The following is a 12773-nucleotide window of genomic DNA, read 5'->3' on the forward strand; positions in this document are numbered from 1 at the left end:
TTACACCAACAGTCTCTTCAAGCACTTCAGGACTTCTTCATAATTGTCTTCACAGTTCCTCCAAAATATTCCACTTATCCATCCCAAAACTTGCCCAACATATTTGGTGCTTGCAAACTGCAGCAACACCCCACTTCTCTTGTACCAAATATGTTCTATTTTGCTAGCTGCTGGAATGCAATATACCAGAAACAGAATAGCTTTTAAAAAGGGGAATTAAATTGGTTGCTAGTTCACAGTTCTAAGGCCGAGAAAATCTCCCAATTAGAACAAGTCAATTGAAATGTCCAATCAAAGGCATCCAGGGAAAGATAACTTGGTTCAAGATGGTTGATGAAGTTTAGGGTTTCTCTCTCAAGTGAGAATGCACATGGTGAACACAGTCACTGTTTCAAACATACAATATTGAATAGGGATTATTTTACATTTATGAAATTTGATTTCGATTAAAATATGGCATTTCCAGGGTACATACATCCTTTCAAACCAGCACAGGACTGAGTGTAAAAATTCAGAAATGGATGGCACAATACTACCTAATTGTAATACAATCATGTTGGAACACTGAATGAAGCTGAATGTGAGAATAGAGGAAGGAGGCCTGGGGGCACAAGCAAAATCAGAAAGAAAGATGATTCAGACTGAGATGGTATAATCTAGGAATGCCTGGAGTATATTGAGATAATGACTACATGTACAAATTTTTAAAAGTTTTTGCATGATGAAGAAGAAAGAAATGTCAGTACTGTAAGGTGTTGAAAACAGATGGTAATTCATATTTTAAAAGTTTACCTTATGTGTGAGACCAAAGTAAAAAATATTTATTTGATACAAAATTTATATTTTGACTCATGCATTTCCTAATATAACTCATGTGAACAGCTTAATTGAACATCATAAGTACATGGAACCTTGAATATGGCATGAGATTTTGTAGATTTGTCCAGAGTGATGTCCTGAGAAATCCCAGAGTGATTTGAACAGTGAATAAAAAAAGGATTTGCAAAGTCCCATTGAGGAAATGGTGAGAGGAGGGGAAAATTCAACTTCCCCATGTGGAGAATTCCTGATGTTCTCACAAGCAATGGAGACAACCAAAACAATAGGCTGAACACTCAAATTTGGGTCTTGTTCACATGAAACTTAACCGTGCAAAGGATAGGCTAAGCCTACTCAAAATTAGGCCTTTAGACTTAAGAGTCACTCCAGAGAATTTCTTTTGTTGCTCAGATGTGGCCTCTCTCTGTCAGCCAACATGACAAACAAACTTACCACCCTCTTCCTCTTTATGTGGGATATGACTCCCAGGAGTTTGGATCTTCCTGGCGACATTGGACAGAAATTGTAGAATGAGCTGAAACTCAGCATCAAGGGATTGAGAAAACCTTCTCAAACAAAAGGGGCAAGAGTGAAATGAGACAAAATCAAGTGTCCATGGCTAAGAGACCCCAAACAGAGTCAGATGGTTATCCTGGAGATTATTCTTATGCATTATGCAAATATTCCACAATTTTAGTTAAGTTATGATGGAGATGCTGGAAGGAAGTGCCTGAAACTGTAGAACTGTGTTCCAGTAGCCATGTTTCTTGAAGATGATTGTATAATGATGTAGCTTTCTCAATGTGACTGGGTGATTGTGAGAACCTTGTGTCTGATTCTCATTTTATCTCACTTATTGAGAGATGAATAAATCAGGGTCTCAATTTTGCCCTGTGACCTTAAATTTGGGTGAGGGATGATAGACGTGGCATGAGGATCGACCATTCCTCATTTACACATGTCTATTATCAATGAGAAGTAGAAATTTTTATCTATTTTTCTTAAATTTTCTCAGTCTCACTGCCTCCAACATTGCATAGAGATGTGTCATATATTGTTCACTTCATATCCTAAAAAGATCCAATAATTTTAGCAATTCTTATCATCTCACATTCACAGATAATATGGTTAACCCCTGTTGACATTCCAATTACCAAATGGATACAAGCAAATCATCTTAAACTTCCTAAGAGCTTTTCTGATGAATATCAGAACTGATTCTAAAGGACAAAGGCCCAAAAATAGTGGCATTGATAAATAAGATTTAGCCACCAAGTGGGAACTTTTATGGCCAAGACTCTTTATATCCTGATATTCAGGGTCTTGTAGGCAAGAATAGGAAGCAGAATTTGTGCAGATTAATAAACTCTGATTATTAGGATGAAGAGGATGGTAGAGTGTGTTATATGATAGAAGGTAGGGAGAGTGTGTTGGCACCCACACAATTGATTTGGACCCTTCTTTTTTTACTTTTTTTTTAATTAAAGAAAAAAAATTAACCCAACATTTAGAAATCATTCAATTCTACATATGCAATCAGTAATTCTTAACATCTTCACATAGATGCATGATCATCATTTCTTAGTACATTTGCATCGATTTAAAAGAAGAACTAGCAAAACAACAGAAAAAGACGTAGAATGTTAATATAGGGTAAAAAATAAAAATAATAACCATAGTACAAAAAAAAGACAAACAAACAAACAGACAGACAAAAAAACTATAGCTCAGATGCAGCTTCATTCAGTGTTTTAACATAATTACTTTACAATTAGGTATTATTGTGCTGTCCATATTTGAGTTTTTGTATCTCGTCCTGTTGCACAGTCTGTATCCCTTCAGCTCCAATCACCCATTATCTTACCCTGTTTCTAACTCCTGCTGGACTCTGCTCCAATGACATATTCCAAGTTTATTCTCGAATGTTGGTTCACATCAGTGGGACCAAACAATATTTGTCCTTTAGTTTTTGGCTAAACTCACTCAGCATAATGTTCTCTAGGTCCATCCATCTTATTACATGTTTCATAAGTTTATTCTGTCTTAAAGCTGCATAATATTCCATCGTATGTATATACCACAATTTGTTTAGCCACTCGTCTGTTGATCGATATTTTGGCTGTTTCCATCTCTTTGTAATTGTAAATAACGCTGCTATAAACACTGGTGTGCAAATGTCCGTTTGTGTCTATGCCCTTAAGTCCTTTGAGTAGATACCTAGCAATGGTATTGCTGGGGCGTATGGCAATTCTCTATTCAGCTTTTTGAGGAACCGCCAAAATGTCTTCCACAGTGGTTGCAACATTTGACATTCCCACCAAAAGTGGATAAGTGTGCCTCTTTCTCCACATCCTCTCCAGCACTTGTCATTTTCTGTTTTGTTGATAATGGCCATTCTGGTGGGTGTGAGATGATATCTCATTGTGGTTTTGATTTGAATTTCTCTAATGGCCAGGGACATTGAGCATCTCTTCATGTGCCTTTTGGCCATTTGTATTTCCCCTTCTGAGAGGTGTCTGTTCAAGTCTTTTTCCCATTTTGTAATTGGGTTGGCTGTCTTTTTGTTGTTGAGTTGGACAATCTCTTTATAATTTCTGGATACTAGGCCTTTATCTGATATGTTGTTTCCAAATATTGTCTCCCATTGTGTAGGCTGTCTTTCTACTTTCTTGATGAAGTTCTTTGATGCACAAAAGTGTTTAATTTTGAGGAGTTCCCATTTATTTATTTCCTTCTTCAGTGCTCTTGCTTTAGGTTTAAGGTCCATAAAAATGCCTCCAGTTGTAAGATTCATAAGATATCTCCCAACATTTTCCTCTAACTGTTTTATGGTCTTAGACCTAATGTTTAGATCTTTGATCCATTTTGAGTTAACATTTGTATAGGGTGTGAGATACGGGACTTCTTTCATTCTTTTGCATATGGATACCCAGTTCTCTAGGCACCATTTATTGAAGAGACTATTCTGTCCCAGGTGAGTTGGCTTGACTGCCTTATCAAAGATCAAATGTCCATAGATGAGAGGGTCTATATCTGAGCACTCTATTATATTCCATTGGTTGATATATCTATCTTTATGCCAATACCATGCTGTTTTGACCACTGTGGCTTCATAATATGCCTTAAAGTCAGGCAGCGCGAGACCTCCAGCTTCATTTTTTTCCTCAAGATGTTTTTAGTAATTCGGGGCACCCGGCCCTTCCAGATAAATTTGCTTATTGGTTTTTCTATTTCTGAAAAATAAGTTGTTGGGATTTTGATTGGTATTGCATTGAATCTGTAAATCAATTTAGGTAGGATTGACATCTTAACTATATTTAGTCTTCCAATCCATGAACACGGTATGCCCTTCCATCTGTTTAGGTCTTCTGTGATTTCTTTTAGCAGTTTTTTGTAGTTTTCTTTATATAGGTTTTTTGTCTCTTTAGTTAAATTTATTCCTAGGTATTTTATTCTTTTAGTTGCAATTGTAAATGGGATTCGTTTCTTCATTTCCCCCTCAGCTTGTTCATTACTAGTGTATAGAAATGCTACAGATTTTTGAATGTTGATCTTGTAACCTGCTACTTTGCTGTACTCATTTATTAGCTCTAGAAGTTTTGTTGTGGATTTTTCTGGGTTTTCTACATGTAATATCATATCGTCTGCAAACAGTGATAGTTTTACTTCTTCCTTTCCAATTTTGATGCCTTGTATTTCTTTTTCTTGTCTAATTGCTCTGGCAAAAACCTCCAGAACTGTGTTGAATAATAGTGGTGATAATGGACATCCTTGTCTTGTTTCTGATCTTAGGGGGAAAGTTTTCAATTTTTCCCCATTGAGGATGATATTAGCTGTGGGTTTTTCATATTCTCCCTCTATCATTTTAAGGAAGTTCCCTTGTATTCTTCTCTTTTGAAGTGTTTTCAACAGGAAAGGATGTTGAATCTTGTCAAATGCCTTCTCTGCATCAATTGAGATGATAATGTGATTTTTCTGCTTTGATTTGTTGATATGGTGTGTTACATTAATTGATTTTCTTATGTTGAACCATCCTTGCATACCTGGAATGAATCCTACTTGGTCATGATGTATAATTCTTTTAATGTGTTGTTGGATACGATTTGCTAGAAGTTTATTGAGGATTTTTGCATCTATGTTCATTAGAGAGATTGGTCTGTAGTTTTCTTTTTTTGTAATATCTTTGCCTGGTTTTGGTATGAGGGTGATGTTGGCTTCATAGAATGAATTAGGTAGTTTTCCCTCCACTTCGATTTTTTTGAAGAGTTTGAGGAGAGTTGGTACTAATTCTTTCTGGAATGTTTGATAGAATCCAAATGTGAAGCCGTCTGGTCCTGGACTTTTCTTTTTAGGAAGCTTTTGAATGACTGATTCAATTTCTTTACTTGTGATTGGTTTGTTGAGGTCATCTATTTCTTCTTGAGTCAAAGTTCGTTGTTCATGTCTTTTCAGGAACCCGTCCATTTCATCTAAATTGTTGTATTTATTAGCGTAAAGTTGTTCATAGTATCCTGTTATTACCTCCTTTATTTCTGTGAGGTCAGTGGTTATGTCTCCTCTTCCATTTCTGATCTTATTTATTTGCATCCTCTCTCTTCTTCTTTTTGTCAATCGTGCTAAGGGCCCATCAATCTTATTGAAATTTCTCATAGAACCAACTTCTGGTCTTATTAATTTTCTCTATTGTTTTCATGTTTTCAATTTCATTTATTTCTGCTCTAATCTTTGTTATTTCTTTCCTTTTGCTTGCTTTGGGATTCGTTTGCTGTTCTTTCTCCAGTTCTTCCAAGTGGACAGCTAAGTCCTGCGTTTTTGCCTTTTGTTCTTTTCTGATATAGGCATTTAGGGCAATAAATTTCCCTCTTAGCACTGCCTTTTCTGCATCCCATAAGTTTTGATATGTTGTGTTTTCGTTTTCATTCGCCTCGAGGTATTTACTAATTTCTCTTGCAATTTCTTCTTCGACCCACTCGTTGTTTAAGAGTGTGTTGTTGAGCCTCCACATATTTGTGAATTTTCTGGCACTCCACCTATTATTGATTTCAAACTTTATTCCTTTATGATCCGAGAAAGTGTTGTGTATGATTTCAATGTTTTTGAATTTGTTAAGACTTGCTTTATGACCCAGAATATGGTCTATCTTTGAGAATGATCCATGAGCACTTGGGAAAAAGGTGTATCCTGCTGTTGTGGGATATAATGTCCTATAAATGTCTGTTAAGTCTAGCTCATTTATAGTAATATTCAGATTCTCTCTTTCTTTATTGATCCTCTGTCTAGATGTTCTGTCCATTGATGAGAGTGTTGAATTGAAGTCTCCAACTATTATGGTATATGAGTCTATTTCCCTTTTCAGTGTTTGCAGTGTATTCCTCACGTATTTTGGGGCATTCTGGTTCGGTGCATAAATATTTATGATTGTTATGTCTTCTTGTTTAATTGTTCCTTTTATTAGTAGATAGTGTCCTTCTTTGTCTCTTTTAACTGTTTTACATTTGAAGTCTAATTTGTTGAATATTAGTATAGCTACTCCTGCTCTTTTCTGGGTGTTATTTGCATGAAATATCTTTTCCCAACCTTTCACTTTCAACCTATGTTTATCTTTGAGTCTAAGATGTGTTTCCTGTAGACAGCATATAGAAGGATCCTGTTTTTTAATCCATTCTGCCAGTCTATGTCTTTTGATTGGGGAGTTCAGTCCATTGACATTTAGTTTTATTACTGTTTGGATAATATTTTCCTCTAACATTTTGCCTCTTGTATTATATATATCATATCTGATTTTCCTTCTTTCTACACTCTTCTCCATACCTCTCTCTTCTGTCTTTTCATATCTGACTCTAGTGCTCCCTTTAGTATTTCTTACAGAGCTGGTCTCTTGGTCACAAATTCTCTCAGTGACTTTTTGTCTGAGAATGTTTTAATTTCTCCCTCACTTTTGAAGGACAATTTTGCTAGATATAGAAGTTTTGGTTGGCAGTTTTTCTCTTCTAATAATTTAAATATATCATCCCACTGTCTTCTAGCTTCCATGGTTTCTGCTGAGAAATCTACACATAGTCTTATTGGGTTTCCCTTGTATGTGATGGATTGTTTTTCTCTTGCTGCTTTCAAGATCCTCTCTTTCTCTTTGACCTCTGACATTCTAACTAGTAAGTGTCTTGGAGAACGCCTATTTGGGTCTATTCTCTTTGGGGTGTGCTGCACTACTTGGATCTGTAATTTTAGGTCTTTCATAAGAGTTGGGAAATTTTCAGTGATAATTTCTTCCATTAGTTTTTCTCCTCCTTTTCACTTCTCTTCTCCTTCTGGGACACCCACAACACATATATTTTTGCGGTTCATATTATCCTTCAGTTCCATAATCCCCTGTTCAAATTTTTCCATTCTTTTCCCTATAGTTTCTGTTTCTTTTTGGAATTCAGATGTTCCATCCTCCAAATCACTAATTCTATCTTCTCTCTCTTTAAATCTATCATTGTAGGTATCCATTGTTTTTTCCATCTTTTCTATTTTATCCTTCACTTCCATAAGTTCTGTGATTTGTTTTTTTTAGTTTTTCTATTTCTTCTTTTTGTTCAGCCCATGTCTTCTTCATGTCCTCCCTCAATTTATCAATTTTGTTTTTGAAGAGGTTTTCCATTTCTGCTCATATATTCAGCATTAGTTGTCTCAGCTCCTGTATCTCATTTGGACTATTGGTTTGCTCCTTTGACTGGGTCATATTTTCAATTTTCTGAGCATGATCCATTATCTTCTTCTAGCATCTGGGCATTTAGTCAGATTTACCTGGGTGTTGGACCCAACAGGTTGAAAGATTTTTCTGTGAAATCTCTGGGTTCTTTTTTTCTTATCCTGCCCAATAGTTGGCACTCGTGGCACACTTTTGTCTTTGGGTCCCACCAGTAAAAGGTGCTGTGGGTCCTTTAACTTTCGAAAACTCTCACCGTGGGCAAGGTTCGCTAGCCGAAGCAGCTTGCAAGATTGCCAGCCAGCCCGGGGATCCAAATGCAGGGTGAGTTGCCATCCGTCGCACCCCGGGAGAGTGCCCGTCTGACCTAGTTGTCCTGGGGCGCCAAGCGTGGTGGGAGTGCGCCAGCCACCATGGCCTGGGAGAGGGCACCATTCCCAGCTGGACCGGGAAGTCACGTGTTTGGAAGGGACCCCAGTCACCTTTCTCCGTGGCCTGGGGATCTCCGATCCAATTCTTGCAGTTGGTCTGGGGGACCACACGTGGGGGGTTGCCAATCAGCGTGGCTTGAGGGGACCACCTGTCCAATTGTTCCAGCTGCCCCAGGAAGGAGGAAGGGAGGGACTCTGGCCGCTTGCCTCCATGGCCCAGGGAAGCCCACGCCCCTCGGCAATCTCACCGCAGCATGTTCTCCCAGTCAGTCAGCCATTCCAAGATGGGGTGCGCTGTCTTTTTGTTCTCTGTCGTGGCTCCAGGAGCTGTTCTGTATCGTTTCTTCTCCCCTAGTAGCTGTTCTGGAGGAGGAGCTAAGATCCGCGTGTCTTACTAAGACGCCATCTTCTCCAGAAGTCTGGACACTTCTTTAAACTCTCTCTTCAGTTATGTTAATAAATGGAAAAGGACAAATGCTACCTGAAGAAGGCATAGTGAGTATATCAGATTCCTCAGAATTTACACTTTGAAAACAGAAGGAGGGAGGAATAAGTATCACTGAAGTGAACACTCTGCCTTGTCAGAGGGAGATAAGGGTCTACTGAAAGAATTGGTCCTTATCTCATAAATAGTTTAAAAATTCAAATTTCTGCCCCACATCATGATCTCTGAAGCTCTTGACATGAATGCAGTTTTTTGGTGTCCATCTATGTAGAGTGAAGGGATCACTCAGTGAGCCTTCTCATTTCCACATTCTCTAGATGATTCCTAACCTGTGAGATCTGTGGCTGGTGATAGGAGCCCCAGAAGTTGGGTACTGTTGATGAGTTTTTCTTTCAAGTGTATTCTGTCTGCTTTAATTTTAATTACAACCCACAATTTGTATGACATAATTATCATCACGATCAAATCTCTATACAAAGTAGTTTAAGTCAGAAACCCCTAGTATCTCCATTTTCTGGCACATTCTGTGTCACACAGATTACAGAGCAGATGAGAGTTCAGATTCTGGAACCAGATTCTATAGCTGTATCCCACTAGCCAGAACTTATTGAGTGAAAACCCAGTGACCTATTTAACCCTAATGCTTAAATCATGGTTATTTCAGCATTACCTTCACCCTTGTGGCCAAAAAGGGGAGCTTCCAAGTAGAATGAAGAGGTGTATAGAGTCAGAGTCAGGGGCCTTAACAATGGGTCTTACTTCTCCACAGGTACCAATGATACAGAGACAAGAACCTGAAGAGACAATGGAGTTACCTCTTATAGGTGTCTGATTCTTCCTCTTCACATATAGCAGCAGAACCTGGAAAATTATGCCTACAAGTGGAACTAGTCTTCCATTTGCATCTTACAAGGTCATCTCCAATCCTTTTTCTCACCCAGAGACCGAGCTCCTTTTGAGGGCTCAGTCCCAAGAAATGTGGGGTAGGAAAAGAAGTAGTTGAGTGTCAGATCCTCTCCTAAAGGGAAAATGGGTTTCCGCTGACCCTAAGTACCCCCTAAAATCTAGACATGGCCTGTGAGTGAATCATGAAGGGATTGTGAAGAAGAAGGGAATACATTGCCACAGTATCCTTTGGAGGGTGCAGTGAAATTGTCTGACATAAGGCTATGTTTAAAGAAAAAGCAATCTGCATATACATAGAATTTATTTATGAAGGTGTTGGTCATAATTGTAAGAATGAAAACTTTCTACAACACACCCTTTAATTGGCAATGTTTAAAAGTCTAAAAATGCTCTTTTGGCTAACATCTTGGCTGAAGGAAAGTATGTTTAACCTCAGAATCATTGTAACATTTGATAGGGAGGGAAGGGGTGCTTTGAATATTAATAGTCCAAGATCCCATTGTGGTATTTAATTGCTGTGATTAGAAGCTCCCTCAGGACCCACAGAGGAGGGGCTAGCTTCCCTGAGACCACTTGGGGCATGTCCACAGGAATAAATAGCTTCCCATACTGTCCTGAGACTGAGGAGGCACCTTTGTTGTGGCTTTTCCTAAGGTTTTACTTATTCCTAAATAGCCAGCACAAAAGCTTCATATTCTGCACTGTTGTAATATAGCTTATTCTTTACTTTCTTGGGTAACATTTTAGCAAGAGATATTTTACAAAATACGCACTCATTGGAGGCTTCACTAACTTGAAATCTGGCATGCTGTAAGACTTTTTACAGAATCAAGACTCTTATCAGAGATTATCCTGTTAGGGATTTGGAGGGAAGTGAAAAGCACCCACAATACTGAAAGGGATATGCAAAATATTTCAACCTTCCAGCTGATAAGTTGGGGACATACTGGTCCTTGCTGAGCCATATCAGAGCCCGAGGTTGAGAGGAAAATGATATTTCCATGTGTAAGCTTCCATTAATTACTTTATTTAATTTTGCCTGCACCACTTACATTGTTGAAAAACTGTTGAAATATTTTAAAGTACTGGTAATAAAACCTCCAACATTATTTTTAAATTTTGTTTACCCGAAACTCCAAAGATTACAATAATTTTATAATAGAAGAAAATTTTGAGTAAAATTTTTGAAATATAATTTTCAATTTATCTTGTTTTCAAATGACAAAATTACCATCTTGTGCAATTTCTAATGATCCACTGAGGATCTACAGTTACATTTAAGTTTAGCTTGCTGAACAGTCTTTTGTTGCAGTGTGACTGTTATTGTTTAAAATTATATAGACAGGGTCATGAATAGAAGTGATACTTGCACAGAATGAGCGGGTACTAAATGTCCCTGAATTGCACACTTTAAAATTGGTTGGGTTTTATTATGTAAATTTTATAAGATATGATACCTCCAAAGTAGGATAAGTTTGCACTACATAAAATGCATTTATAAACAGAAATCAGTCTTGAAGTTCAAAATTTGACAATGATTTTTCATACCAACTATTGTGCTTAAGATGAGACTTGCCTAGGACTTAAATTATCAGTTTATCTAACAGCTGCATAAGAAGCTGCTTTTTAAAAACAGATATTTCATTGAGAATAAACCTCTCCTGTGGAAAATTCAAAATCTGACAGCCTTAAGTTAATTTTGTATGTTTTCATGGAAAGGTGAAATCAGTATGTCTACTATCTCATTATTCTGTTCTTGCTATTTCTCATAATCAATATTTCAAATGATTATGAACCATTTTGAATTCTTTACTCTTCTATTTCTCTTCTTTCAAATGTGAAAAAGTATTCATATGTTGCATTAGATAGGGTTTTATAGAGAAACGGGATCAGCAGGGGATATCTGTAAATATAAAATTTATAAAAGTGTCTCACACAACCATGGGGATGTAAGAGTTCAAGATCTGTAGGGCAGGGCATGAGCTGGCAGATACAATGAAGTTCCTCAACAAAATTTCTGGAAAGGTGGCTGGCTGAACAGGAAGGGTGGTGGGATCTTCTGAATCCTCCTTAAATGCCTTTTGGTGATTAGATTAAGCATCACTCATTGCAGAACACACTTTCCTTAGCTGATTGTAAATGCAATCAGCTGTGGATGCAGCCAATTTTGTCATGATATAAGTCCATAAAATGTCATCATAGCAACAGACAGGCCTGTGCTTGTCTGACCAAACGACCAGACATCACCACCTGGCCATGTTGACACATTAACCTGACCATCACAGTTCACCCTTTGTCAAATTGTTAGCTATATATATCACTTTAAACCATACTTAATCTAGATAGAAGACAATAACTGACACATGTTTTTCTTCAATACTCAATTGTCCTGCATACAACTGGAAATGCATTAAATCTCTCAAGAATAGGGGCAAGTTTTTGTAAAATATTCACTCTTAAGCTTTATATCCCATAAATTGAATACTATAACATGAACAAAACAGCTTATGTCATATGATAAAGAGGACAAAATAAAGAGGAAGACAAAGATATTAGATTTACATATAAATACATAGATACTACTTACAAAACAAGAAACAGTCGTACCATTATAGTAATTGCTTCTGTACTTGATCGTATGGTCCTAGTTCATATTAATAACTACCTTCTTCCACTACCCATTCCATGTTTCCTTTACCATCAGCAAACACCTCAGCTGGCAATAGTTTTTGCCTGGTTGGGTGATCTTAACTTTCATTCCTGAAGTTTCAGAGACGTTGTAGTCCTGCCTGGATTGGGTTGATGCAGTTTTCCATTGATTTTAATATCAGGGCATGTTAGTACTAAGAGATGCTCTAAGGGATCTCCTATATTCCAGAAAATCTCTTCTTTCTCTCCATTGCATAGTTGCAGTCCTAGTTTCTCTGATAGGGTCAATCACCACAGCCAGTAAAGTAATCCATTTCTTGGCTTGTTCATCCACGAGAATGAATAGCCCAAAGTACCAGGTGGTAGTCTTCTATGATTGGAACTGGAAACTGAATGATTCCAGTTCAATGGAATCATTGCTATTTCTCCTGGTGAAAGCTCTCCCCCTCCTGTAAATAAAACATTTAGACCAGCAGAGCTTAATATTGCAGGCACATGAAGCAAAAATTTTCATAGTGGTTCCCTAGGGATAATGGTAAATGGTGTCACTCTCATTTCCATCCCTTGATTTCTGGATCCATGATTCCTGGTTATGGGAGAAACAGTAGCATACAGTAAATGCTGACTTAGAGCATACACAGCCTCCTGGAGAACATCACCCAGACTTTCAAGGGATTGCCAGGTAATTGGCACTGTAATTGAGCTTTCAAAAGCCATTCCACCATTCTATCAACCTATCTGCCTCTGGAATATGGAAAACATGGTAAAACCAGATAATTCCATGAGCATGTGCCCATTCCTGCACTTCATTTGCGGTAAAATGTTTTCCTTG

The sequence above is a fragment of the Tamandua tetradactyla genome (genome assembly GCF_023851605.1).
Source record: "Tamandua tetradactyla isolate mTamTet1 chromosome 15 unlocalized genomic scaffold, mTamTet1.pri SUPER_15_unloc_4, whole genome shotgun sequence".
NCBI lineage: Eukaryota > Metazoa > Chordata > Mammalia > Pilosa > Myrmecophagidae > Tamandua > Tamandua tetradactyla.